Source organism: Arachis hypogaea, chromosome 4 (genome assembly GCF_003086295.3).
Source record: "Arachis hypogaea cultivar Tifrunner chromosome 4, arahy.Tifrunner.gnm2.J5K5, whole genome shotgun sequence".
NCBI classification, from domain to species: domain Eukaryota; kingdom Viridiplantae; phylum Streptophyta; class Magnoliopsida; order Fabales; family Fabaceae; genus Arachis; species Arachis hypogaea.
In genome coordinates, this window is record NC_092039.1 from 25,806,537 (window position 1) to 25,820,624 (window position 14,088).

Here is a 14,088-nt window from a genome sequence, read left to right on the forward strand (position 1 = left end):
GAATTATTTCAGAAAATTGTAAAAATAGAAATACCAAAATATAAAACTATTGAAAACCCAATTCTATTATTAAAAGAACCATCAGGAAAATTAGTTTCATCGAATTTTCAAATAAGAGAATCTAAAATTAATAGCCCTTTAAGTTTATCCAAGTTAAAGATTAAAGAAGAAAATTCTGAAATAAAAGAATTAACAAAAAAGGTCGAAAAATTAAATGAAACCCTAGACATTAAATTATGACAATAAATAAAGAAAAATATATGTAACTTATCAAGACAAGAAACAATAGCTCTTTGAAAGAGAAAATTTGTTGAATTATTTATAGTTTTCTGAAATAAATCAAAGAGCATTTGAAGCTCTAAAAATAATCTATGACAAGTTAAAAAGAGAAGTCGAAGAGCTAGAAAAATTAATAAAATCTCTAGAAAATAGTGATGAATTGATGATAGAATTTGCAGAAATTCTAAGATAAATAATGAAGCATACAAAGATTGAAAGACCAGAAAATAAAATAAAAAGGAAAAAGGGCGAAAAAATTAAAAAGTAAAATAAAGGAGTATAAAAGGGAATTAAATAATCTTCAGATCGAAATTGATGACCTTATAATAAAAAGGATAGAAATAAGAATAAATATAAACAAGTTGGAGTTAAACTTAAAAAAATTATAAATGCCTGGAAAACCATATTATGACTTAAAAGAATTAAAGCTGTTAAAAGAAAAAATGGAAAATGAAGTTGAAAAATTAAAAAGATATTTAGAAACAACAGAAAGTGTAGAAATAAAAGAAGTTTTTGAGGATTTAAGAAATTATATTAAAGAAAAAGACAAACAGATAAAAGATTTTATATACAATAATCCATGCAAAAAAGAATATTATAAACTAAAACAAGATTGAAAAACTATAAATTATAAATACTAGTAATAAGATCAATACTTTTTATTATGAATTGGCAAATTATTCGAAGAGTTAATAGAAATTTTGAAAAAGAAATTAAAAGAAAAGACGACTTTAAAAATTGGTATCAGAGCCAAGTTAACGATTAAGGGTAATACTTTCTCTTTAAGCAACACTTTTAGTGATACGCTTTTAAATCAAAATCTGTAAATCTGTACAAAAATGCATCTGTACAGTAGATGGACCCTTTGATTTAATATTATTTTTGGTTAGATTTGAGTAGATTTGATGAGGTCCGATTATATTTGTTAACTAAAAATATATTTCTAATAAAATTAATAAAGAAATGTTACATTTTATACTTTAGTAATATTTTTATATTATAGTGTTATTTTTATTTTATAATCATTTATTTTGATATAAACATAATATAATATTTATATACTTTAATATTTAAGTTTAACATTTTATTAATTTGGTATATATAATTTTCAACATAATATGTTAACCCAATCTTATCCATTTTTTTATTGGATTAGTTAAGAATTGAGTTCAAATTTTAAAATTAGGGATTAATTCTCTAAAATGAGAAGATTGAAAAAATGATATAGTGAGATATTAATTTTTATTGAATTTGTAAGTATTATCATATGAAAATGTACTGTCTTAATTTAAAAGTAATTAAACACTTATTTCCTCGTTTTGTTAGCCTTCCTACAAAGCTTGATTCTAAACTTGCTTTCAAACTGTAAGCACTTAAAACAGCAGGTGAAATTGTTTTCTCTACAAACCTAGTACTATGAAATCTGTTGAAAGAGAATAGATACATGGATTGGATGAGTCAGTGAAACTAGCTAGCCTTAACAATTAGTTAATACCAGTTAAGGAGTTAGGCTGAGCTGGCACAATGAGCCTTAGCTGGCACAGTTAGTTAATACAATTGCATCACATGCTTGTATCACTATAAATACAAGATTATGAGTGCCGAACTGGCTAGTGAACCGATCAAGTCATATACTCAGATGATAAAAAAAAGATGATGCAAGTCTCATCTATCAAAAAGGAAAAAGCCGAAAATACCAAAACAGAGAATAGACAAATGGAGATCAGTCCAAATATACTCAGATGTCCAAAGAGAAAGACAAAAAAACTAATGACGATGTTGTTAGTGAATCGCTCACTTAGTTTGTGGTTCCTTCTGATCACAACTTCAAAATCTCTTAAAGCGATTAAATTTTTAGTTGGTAAAAACTTTAGTACAGAAATTTCTTGCTTATCCAATTTGCAACATAGTTCAGTGGTTAAATAATATTGAATGTATAATGAAATGAATTTGAATTCTTCAAAATTGAATCTATAAATCATACAAGTCTAGAAATTATAGGGTAGATTGCAAGTGACATAGACATTAATTATGACCCAAGAATTTTATATGATGTGTTTCTCTAATATGCTACGAACTGAAGTTTGAATCGAGAAAATAGAATAATGTGTTAGGTGAGATTGAAGAATAAAATTGGATTTATCAAAACCAAAGGTGAGATTGAAGAATAAAATTGGATTTATCAAAACCAAAATAAAACTTAGGGCCAGTAATCCTATCTATCTTTACACCTAAATGAAACTAAAGAAGCAGTGGAAGCTTACCCACGGTGAGATAGAGTGAAATCGGAGAGAGAGAACTAGCTTGAACAGAAAGAGAAGCCGAGGAGAGAATCAACGTGAGCAACCGCCGGGAAGAGGACCGTGACAGAGCTGAGGCGCGCCGGCAAGAAGAGAACGAACGTGGGCGTGGGTTTTGTGAAGGTGAGCGTCGTCGATGGGAGAAGTGGGAGGCTAGTCCAGCAGCGACTTGAGGGTTCTGTGGCAACGCCGGCGGCGATGGCACCCTCTGGCTGACGGAGAATCGTTCGAAGATGGAGAAGGTGGGGGTGAGAGGCTGCTAGGGCCTAGGGCAATGTCTCTCTTCTCTGATGTATGGGGGCTATGGGTGAGACTTAGTGTGTGTTTGATTTTACATTGGCTACATTTGAATTTGAATAACAGAAAAAGCTCTGCATACAAGTGCTAAGCACTTGTATGCTTTACAAGTTACTTAACACCCTAAAACCTAAAACGCGCTCCAATGGCTACGTCGTATACACGCGCTATATATAACTACCAAATTTAAAAGATTTGTTTCCTTCTTTGTTTTCCTTATTTGCAGATTTGCTCGTTTTTCTTCTCGCGAAGCTTCCCCTGATTTCTTCGATCGTTCTTTTCCCCTTCTTTCTCACTCGTTTCTTCTTCGTCATTTACGTTAGTTCCTCTCTCTGTAACTCCAGCTTCGTTTTTTATTTGATTTTTTGTTTTCTGAAATCAAAGTTTGAACTCGTTTTGAAGATAATGGATGATTCAACCTCAGATTATCAGCTGAATCCAGGCGAAGTGGACTATGAATTTCAATCTAACGAAGTTCCTGAGGTTTGATTTACATAGGATTACTATGAATTTTGTTGCAGTAATTTGTATAGCATTGTGTAGGTGAATAATTCGTGAACATTGACTGTCAAAATAATGCATGAAGATAAATCTGTGTATTGAATGTAATGTATTAGTTTTGATTAATTATCTGGAATTTATAGCAGATGCTCGGGTGTAGATCAGATCTTTTTTGGGTGTATTTTTGCTAGAAGTGTGGGTGTATTTACAGTTCACTGTTTTTCTGTTATTTTAACTGAGTTGTTGTTGTTCGGGTGTATTATATCAGACATGATTGGATGTGTTTTTAGTTTTTAATATGGTGTATTCTGCAGCCTGTGTATTTACAATTTATGGCTTTTATTGTCATTTTAGTTGAGTTGTTGCGGTTCGGGTGTATCATACCAGACATGATTGGGTGTATTTATAGTTTTTGACATGGTGTATTCTGTAGCCTGTCTCGGTTGTTGATGACCAGTTTGTTTCGAAGGTTGGAATGACTTTTACCACCCTTGAAGATGCTGGAAAATTTTACAGGAACTACGCCAAGGCTGCAAGTTTTTCTACAAGAATTCGGAGCACAAATAGGAAGGGAAACGAGATTAAGAATCAATTGATTACATGTAGCAGAAAGGGAAAATGGAAATCTAAAATATCTCCGACCGAGAAGACTAATCCGACAGCCGGTTTAAAATGTCCTGCAAGAATTTATATACACACATTGAAGGATGTCGGTGCTTGGATCATTTTAAAGGTTGTGCTGGATCATTCACACCCCTGCTGTCCAAGTAAAGTAGAGATGCTCAAACAGCACAGGGAACTAAGCATGTCCATTCGTTGTACAATAGAGAATAACGAGGAGGCCGGTATCAGACCAAGCAAAACCTACCAATCATTTGTTGCAGCTGCCGGGGTCATCGCGAGTTAAATTTTATCGAAAAGGACGTGAGGAATTACATCACCAGAGAAGTGCGGAATGTTTCCGAACAAGAAGATGCAAAGGAATTCGGGAAATATTTGTTAAGAATGAAAGAGAAGAATCAGAATTTCTTTTTTGAGCTTGAACTCGAGGAGGATCAATCGATTAAGCTGGCTTTTTGGGCTGATGCAAGAAGTAGAGCTGCCTTTGAGTATTTCAGAGACGTCATTTCATTTGACACCACCTACAATACAAATAGGTAACAAACTGCCCCTGTTTATGATGCTAAATTAATGTATTTTTATGAATCTACAGCAGAGGTGTATATTGGCTATTTTTTGGATGTATACGAAGCATTTGTTGGGGTGTACCTAATGATTTTGCATTCTGCACTATGGTAATTTGTTTCAGGTATAATTTGGTCTGTGGTTCTTTTGTCGGGGTGAATCACCATAGTCAGTCAACACTTCTCGGATGCTCTTTGATGAAAAACGAAGAAATTGAATCATTCAAATGGTTATTTCAATGTTGGCTTCGTTGCATGGGAGGAAACGCTCCGAAAGGTTTTCTCACCGATCAATGCGCATCAATGAAAAGGGCTTTAGAGGCCTGTATGCCAACAACAATTCACCTTTGGTGTATTTGGCACATCATGAAGAAGATTCCAAGCAAATTAAACGGGTACAAGGGACATGCAGATATTGAACAAGAAATGAGCCAAGTTGTTTGGAACTCTCATAGCAAAGACTCATTCGATAGGAATTGGAATAATTTTCTGCTGAATTTTGGTCTTGTGGACAACAAGTGGCTTTCAGGTAATGTTTGTTTAAAATCTACAGCAGAGGTGTAAATTGCATGTTTTTTCAGGTGTATTTATAGTCTGTGTTTGGGTGTATTCTGCAAATTTGTATGAAGATCGTCATATATGGGTTCCTATCTATCTAGATCACCACTTTTGGGCAGGGATGAGAAGCACACAAAGGAGCGAGAGCATGCATTTATTTTTTAACAAGTTTATCACCCGGAACAGCTCGCTTATTCAGTTCGTCAAACAATACGATAATTGCCTCGGAAGCAGGGAGCAAGCAGAGAGAGAATCAGATGCTGCAGATTTTCATACGGTCATACCGTGTGCAACTAAATCCTCCATTGAAGCTCAGTTTCAAGATGTGTACACTCATCAAAAGTTTAGGGAAGTCCAAGCGCAATTCAGAGGAAAGGCGAATTACATCACCAGATTAACGAATTCCGCTCTAGGCTATTCAGTATACGAAGTCGGAGAACAAGTTTCCAGTTTAATATTCAACAAGTTTGTGGTTACTTATGACTCAGTTGCAGCCGAGGTAAAATGCCAATGCTTATTATTCGAGTCGAGAGGGATACTGTGTCGTCACGCACTAAGCGTGTTAAGCTTTGAACAAGTAAGCCAAGTGTCACCTAGATATATACTGGAACGATGGAGCAAGAAGGTAAAGAGGCGACACACACACATCAAGAGCAGCCATGAGGAGCCACTGATGGAGCCAAGAAGCAAGAGGTTTGACCAATTGATTTTTCGTTCGCAAAATATTTACGAATTTGCATCCGAATCGGAGGAGCTGACTGCAATTCTGCACCGTGCGTACAATAACGTCATGGCTGAGATGGAATCATTAAAAGCCAAAAGGAAGGGGACATCTTCTTTATCCCACGAAGACGCCAACTTGGAATCCGTTAACGAGCTTCAAAGCCCGCCAAGGATTCGAACAAGAGGACGTCCAAAAAATAGGCTAGGTTCAAAGTTGGACAAACAGATTGCAAAGGCCACAATGAAGAAGAAAACGAAAGTTTTAAGCGAGGTAAAAGTAATGTTCTTTAAATTTGTGGTAATTGAGTTTATTTTTCTCATTAATAGTTTAGCTAATATGTGAGTGTTATATTCAGATAAACCTGTTTGATGCTGCATCAGTGGTGCATTCAAATTCCAGCCAATATCAAGGACATGTTATAAATTATCAGTTTAGGGTACCAGCAGCAGGGGATAACTCTTTGGGTGTATAGTTTTACAGAATATGGGTGTAAAAGCACTGCTCTTTTGGGTGTATTTTTGTGAATTCACATCTTACATATAGATACATATATATAATATTAGGGTTTAGGGTTTTAGAGTTTACAGATTAGGGGGTAAGGGATTAGGTTTTAAGTGTTTAGGGTTCAGGGTTTTAGTCTCAAAGCATCAGGGGGGATAGATTTCAGGGTGTATATTCAACTTTATTTGTGTGTAAAAAATTGCAGGTTATGGGTGTATATTTGATTTGATGTTTTTCTTCATATTTTAGTACCTGTAATTCATACATTTTGAATACAGCACAGACAGTTTAACAGTACAGACAGTTTGGGTGTATATTTTAAGCAATCTTGGGTGTATATTAAACTCCCGTTGGGTGTAAAAGTTTATAATTTGTGTTTAGATCTGTCTTTATGTTTTCCTTCATATTTTACCACTTGTAATACAGCTTTTGAATACAGCACAGACAGTTTAACAATGGAAAAAAATTCATTGAATAGAAGTTGTTTATAAATGGCAATTTTTTACAGCATTTGTTCAATTTACAAACTAGCTAGCAGTTGGATTACTCAGTTTCTATATAAGTAGAATTTATCTGACAAAACGGACTCAATAATACGGAGGATGGCTTCGACAGTCTTATTGCATTACTCGCTCTAATTGCTTGATCTCTCTCTTTATTCATTTCACTGAATAATATCCGCGAAGCATACTCCACTCTATAGTGGTCCACCTCGTCCTACAATTAAAAAGTATATTCTGTTTAAACAGCAATATTAATTCGGTATAGTAATACAGAGTTATATAGTTCTAAAGACAGTTACCTGTTTCTAATTATCCCATTCATACTTCCCCCTTTTAATGTTTTCCGGCTCAATTAACTCAAGCCACTTCATAACGTAGATAGCGCAGTCATAGCTGAAAATGAAGAAAAAAAATTACAAATCTCATTTAAGAAAGTTTAATGTTCAGAGTCACAAATTTATACGTTGATTTTTGGCCTGATATATTAACGTATGATGCTTTAATTTGCTTCTCCTTCTCGTATTTCTTCAGAGGTTCCCAGCCGATATATGCTCTCATTCTTGAAATTACATATCCCTTAAATACCAAAACAAATCAGTAATACACTCAAATGAATGCAAACAATCATTATTTATAACATAATAAAGATATAAAATACACCCAAATGAATGCACAAGATACAACCAACTGAATGGACAAGATACACCCAACACAACAAACGAAATACACCCAACTTAATAAACAACATACACCCAACTTGATCAACAAAATACACCCAAATGGTTCCACAAAATGCACCCAACTCGACAAAGAAATTACATCCAAAGGAGAACTTACTTACACCCAAAGCAAAACATACATTATATCATGCAATAAAGTAAATAACACAGAACCAACTTACAGTGAATTTATTAAGCTACTTTCTCTCATCGCTTGGAGCTCTCTTGTGTAGCGGGTCAAGTATATGAAATCTTCGCTTTGTTGTATCAATCACCCATAACCACCAATGGCCCGAGTAGCAAACAGGTGCAAAAATCTGAAGGATTGCCACATTTCAACAGTGTGTTATTTTATTTGGCATATAAGTAAAGAACGGTACTAACAAATTTTACAAATAAAAACTTACATATGGATGCGAAGTTAATTTTTTGCATCTATGAAGGGAATAAAACTTGGGTAGTCTTCCACCCTGAATTCTTTATTGTTTTTAGGTGATATGAATTCCCCATTTGGGTGCTTTGAAATGGCCATGTTCTGCAACAATTGTGAAAGAACAAATGAAATACTGAAAATACACCCAATTGAATACTTTAAATATACCCAAATGACTACACAATTTACACCCAATTGAATGTAAAAAATACACCCAAATGAATACAGAAAATACACCCAAAATTCGTAGAAGTAAGACTTACCACAATATCGGGGGGAGGGGGGAGATAGTATACTTGTTCTTGAAACCTTTTATCATTTTTCTGGTTGAGGATGAGGCACATGGCAGATACAATCTAGAAATATATGCCGAAATCAATTTACATTAATAAACATTGCAGTAAACTTTGGTGTAAAAACATTAATGTTATTCTAATATTACCTCAGCTTCTATATAACTTTCCGCCTGAAGTGATGCAAGGTGCATTCTTGTCAAAATGTATTTATCTTGGGCAATTAGAGTGCACATGTTGTCATACTTGTTAGTGCTGCCATCTGCGTATGTCTTCACTCGCGTCCCCCAGATGTAGCACTTCTCTTTCATATCATTTGTATTCTGATTTTTTCCCACAGGAGTTTCAAACTTCCCAGAACTTTCTCCCCCAGTCTCCCTTTGAATTTGTGGACTTTTACTTTCTTCTTTCGCTGCACTGCTTGCTATTTTTTGTACCAAATTCTCTAATTCTTCTATCAAATTTGCAGTTTTTGGAGATTTTGTCCTTTTTGCCTCCTGCATTGACGCTCCCTCTTGCGTTGCTGTTTCTTCTTGGCTTGAATCAGTGAGGACAAGGCTGAATGATGGCAACGAATTTGTTCTAGGAACATACGATGCTGTTCGTGCCATCATCATCAGGGCAGCAGCGTCTTCTGCGGCTGGATAACTACGTCATCATGTATAACGTATTATAAGAATAAGAATATATGGATGATAAGCAAAGATTGATTTTAGTCTGATGAACTTACATTTTAGTTGGAGCTGGGGGAAGCGTGGGTGTGCTTTCTTCAAGTTGTTGGGGGGTTTCAGGAGTGCTGCACAGTTACACAAAATTAATCATGGCGTAAAAAAACTATTCAGGAACAATATACACCCAAACTGTTACCAAATATACACCCTTACTGTAACCCAATATACACCCAATACTATTTCTTACGTTTTTGTAGTTCCTTCAATTTGTAGCAGAGGGGTTGGTTCAAAATCTGTCTCAGGTGTTTCTTCAAATTTTGGCACAGTGGTTGTTTGGGACACTGGCACAAAAACTTGAATCGGAACTCTAAACAAGAAGAAAAATTAAAGGTTAACAACGCCTTTGAAAATAATAAGGTTATATGGTTGAAATATTCTTGAAAAACTCACATTGCAAGTGCTTCTGACGGTGTCTGTTTCCTCACAACCATCATATTCGAATCAGCCAGCTCACTGGTTGACTGTTGAACCGGACTCAACCTAAAATACACCCAAAAAAAGTCAAAAAATACACCCGAACAATTCAAAAAGAAGACAGGCTTTGTTTTTTGAGAACTTACATACTTGCAGTTTTTGCTTTATTTTCCTGCCTTTTTTTTCTTGAATAAAATAATAAAGGGCTTTTTTTCTAAAAAAAAATATATACAGAATTAGAAGTAGAAGGTAATAGAAGAACAAAAGTAACGGTTATTTGAAAGAGAAATTACATGCTCTCTGCCGGCTTGTTTACACTACTTTGTTCTGTGCGTCCTTAAGAGGAAGGATCATCACTTCCCAAGTTCACATCCGGTATTCTAAACAGATTTCATGTTATTCAGACAAAATATGATACAGGTATAAAATAGACCCAAATGAATGCACAAGATACAACCAACTGAATGGATAATATACACCCAACACAACAAATGAAATACACCCAACTTAATAAACAACATACACCCAACTTGATCAACAAAATATACCCAAATGGTTCCACAAAATACACCCAAATCATGATAACAAGATTTTATTAAATAAAGCTTCTTACGTTTCAGAGGAGACATAGCGACCTTCTGTTGATCGCAGGTCAGCTTCGTTCTCCCTGCAAAACAAGAAACAATTATTAGCAAAGAAAACACACTAAAATCTGAAATATACACCCCAACAAGGCATACCCCTCTGTAGCAGATTTTTCATTGTTTCCCCCTAACAATTCATCTAGATCTTCACTTCCTATTTCAGATCTGTCAGTACATTCATAAAAGAAGATGTTAACAAAAATAATTATGATGATAGACGGTAATATAGCTTACGAGGTACTGTACCCATCATAGTATTGATCTTCTTCAGGAGATGAATGCTCAACAACAACCTTTTTCTTTTTGTGTTCTGGGTGGAAAAAACAAGTATGAATTAGAAATAAAAAATTAATTTTATCACAGAATATTATCCAAAGAAGTGCTTACTTTTTTGGTGTTCTTTGTATCTTTTTCTTTTTCTTTTGCTTCTCCACCGGTGATGATTCTTCGCTTCTATAAGTTAATAAGAGACACTTCAGTTAATACACAAAATCTTTATAATGAAGCCAAAAGAAAGGAGTAATAATTTTAGAACATTACTCATCAGTTGATTCAGATTCTGAATCAGAATCAGAATCCTCTTGACTCTTCTTTCTTTTTCTGGAGTCCATTCTGGAAGGCGAACAATCATTATTTAGAACATACTAAAGATATAAAATACACCCAAATGAATGCACAAGATACAACCAACTGAATGGACAATATACACCCAACACAACACACGAAATACACCCAACTTAATAAACAACATACACCCAACTTGATCAACAAATACACCTAACTCGACAAAGAAATTACACCCAAGTATGGTACTTACTTTTTTCCTTTTTTGCTGGGTTGTTTTCTTGGTGAATCCTCTGAGTCTTCTTGAGTCTCAGACTCAGAGGTAGAACTGTCACTGTCAGTTGTTTCTGTCTCTGAAGACGATGTTGAACTCGCCTTCCTTTTTTTGTTTTTTTGATTTCTTGTTTTTTTTCTTTTTTCTCTATTTTTTTCATTTTCTCTCTTGTTTTCGCCATCTTTACAATCCCCTGAAACATTAGATATTTTAGTTAGCAGCATTCAGGTAAATAAAATACACCCAACATATTACGTTCACTTACCAAAATTTCCTCTGTTTCTGCACTCATTCTTTCGACCAACTGCTCCTTACTCCAGTTGGCAATCCAGGGTTTTGGCGGTCTTTCAGCCCTCTTCTTGCCTTTGTTTTTAGAAAGATGAAAGTAAATTATCATCAGGGCAAAGAGGCAGCCATCAATTGCCTTCTTCTTTTTCTCCTTGTAGTCGGTTATGCCCTTGACCATAAAGGTCAAAACATACCCCCCCAGTTTCACTCCGTTATGCTGTCCATCTCAAAAATTGGGGTCAGGTGCACAGGTGAGATTTTGTTTATTGTCGTTGGTAAAAGGAATGCCATCTGTATATAGAGGATGAAAATCCTCTTGAACATTAGGCGTTCCTCTTCGTTACCAACGCCAATATCCATCATCTCATCTGTAAGACTTTTGAGGGTCTTACCCTGAAATCTTCTAAAAATTACTTTGTCATCCTCAGAAAGTTTTTTATAATTGACTTTCTGAGAAAATAGATCTCCTACAAAAAGGAAAATAACAAAGTATCAAAGTCGGTTCAAATACACCCAAGCATCAACTTAAATACACCCAAGCATCAGTTAATATACACCTATAATTTTTAGCGAGTTACCTATTGCATTGATGCCAAGCGCATGACCTATTTTTCTTGGTGTTATTTTAAAAGAACCGTATCTGGTTTCCAGTCTGTTCTCCCCTAGTTTGAAGTTGTTAGCCAGTTCCCTTAACACTTGGTGATGCACCCTTAGTGGTGGGATGTGCATCAAGCCACCGAATCCCAAATCCCTCACAATTATTTTCTTCTCCTCACTCATGTTTTTGAATTTATCACTTAATAGATGTGTTGCACACTTAAGGTCTTTGGTTTGCTGTAAACAAAAATAAAATTATAGTCAGATATATTTCTATTATATAAAACTGATTTCATGTAAGACACATATTTGTTCTTACATTTCTTTCAGGTTCGTTTCTCGCTGCCATTTTCTCTGAAATAAAAAATACGCCCAAAGATATCAGTAAGATACACCCATATATATGAGTTAGATACACCCATTGATAACAGTAAGATACACCCATAGATATGATTCAGATATACCCATATATATCAGTCAGATACACCCATAGATATGATTCAGATATACCCATATATATCAGTCAGGTATCACTCAAACATGTATCAATATCAAGCAACATTACAAGGTCAAGCAATATACACCCATGGACAAGCAAATATAAGCAAGTGCTGACTATTACAGTATATCAGTTCAGAAATATACACCCAACATTTTATGCCATATACACCCAACAAATTACTCCATATACACCCACCAAACTACGGAATATACCTCCAAAAATCAGTTACCAGAAGAACTAGAACAACAAGAACAGTAACACCTACAAGAACGAACAAGAACAGTGTAACACAGAAGTAAGAATAACAGTAAAACCTAGAACATTATAAACTGTAAAATGAGACGTAGAGCAAGAAGAATAGTAAAACGTACAACAACGTAGAAGAACAGTAAAACCTAGTTCGAAATTTGGAAAATAGATAGGAATGGTAATGTAACGTACCTTGAGTATTATAGCTTTGTTTTCTCTGGAGATTCTTGATCGAGAGTTTTACGGTGTGTTGATGGAGTTTTCGAATGTTAGTGACGAGTTGTATATCTTGAGTTTCAAATGTTGCTCAAAAATGGAAGGGTTGCGTTTTCTCTGAATGGCTTTGAGAAGTGGAAGAAGTGGAAGAGTCTGCCATTAATGGGCGGTTTACGCGAAGAGAAGCGTAACCGTTTGAGTAGGAGCGCGTGATGTTACGCTCCATTCAATATAATTAGTGCACGTGTGGAATGTTTGTGGGCTGGGGGCTTGTAACACTTATAAGGCCTTATTGCTTGTATGTGTAGCAGGCCCGTTTGAATAAAGTGATTTTGTAAAATTGATTTTGGATAAAACTGAGATCGTGCCAACATGATTAATACTTGGTAATTTTTACTAAAGTTAATTTTAATAAAATAAATGTTGTTTGAATAATATTAAGTAAAATAACTTTTAAAAAAATAATTAATGAATTACTAAAAAAATATAATATTAAATTATAATATTATTTTTTAAATATATTTATTTTTTATATTTTTTAATATTTTTTATATAATATTTTTGTATAATACTCTATTTTAGTATATTATAATTTTTTATTAGGGCAATTCACTTAAATAAATTGTTTCACCTTTAAAATTATGCAAATGTATTGTTTCCAAAACAAAGACGCAAATGCATTGTTTCATATATCTATGGAAACCGCTGCTGCCAGTCGCGGATTACGTTGAGTTGTGGCAGCATAGAAACCGCTGTTGTCTGTCGCGGTTTCTACATGATTATGATTGGTCATAAACCGCTACTACCGGTAGCAGTTTATGTACATTGGGACACGTATGTAAACTGTTGAAAGCAGCAGCGGTTTACGTTGAGTATGAAAATAAATAGTTTTACTAATTTTTATCTAAAAAATAATTACAAAACAAATAATTAATGGTATATACTATTTAAATAATATCATAAAAAAATTTAATTTATCATTTCACAGTATAATTTAAAAAATATAAATATGCATGTAATAAATTATTTATTTGTATTTATTATTAAAAGTGAGACTAAATTACAAATAAAAAATACAATACTCAAAGTATTAAATTATATAAATCAAGACTAATTTTTTTATTCTGATCTCTTTTAAAACTTATAAATAATAAAATAATTTATTTTTAGCCAAAAGTTCACTAAATCATATATTTTTCTCTTTAAAAATCATTTCATTCTCTTTTATTTATGTCAACCATACAAAAGAGATTCGGAGAGTTTGGAATATGAGTTGTGTTCTTTGCTGCTGATTTGCATTTGAGATTCTAGCTAAAT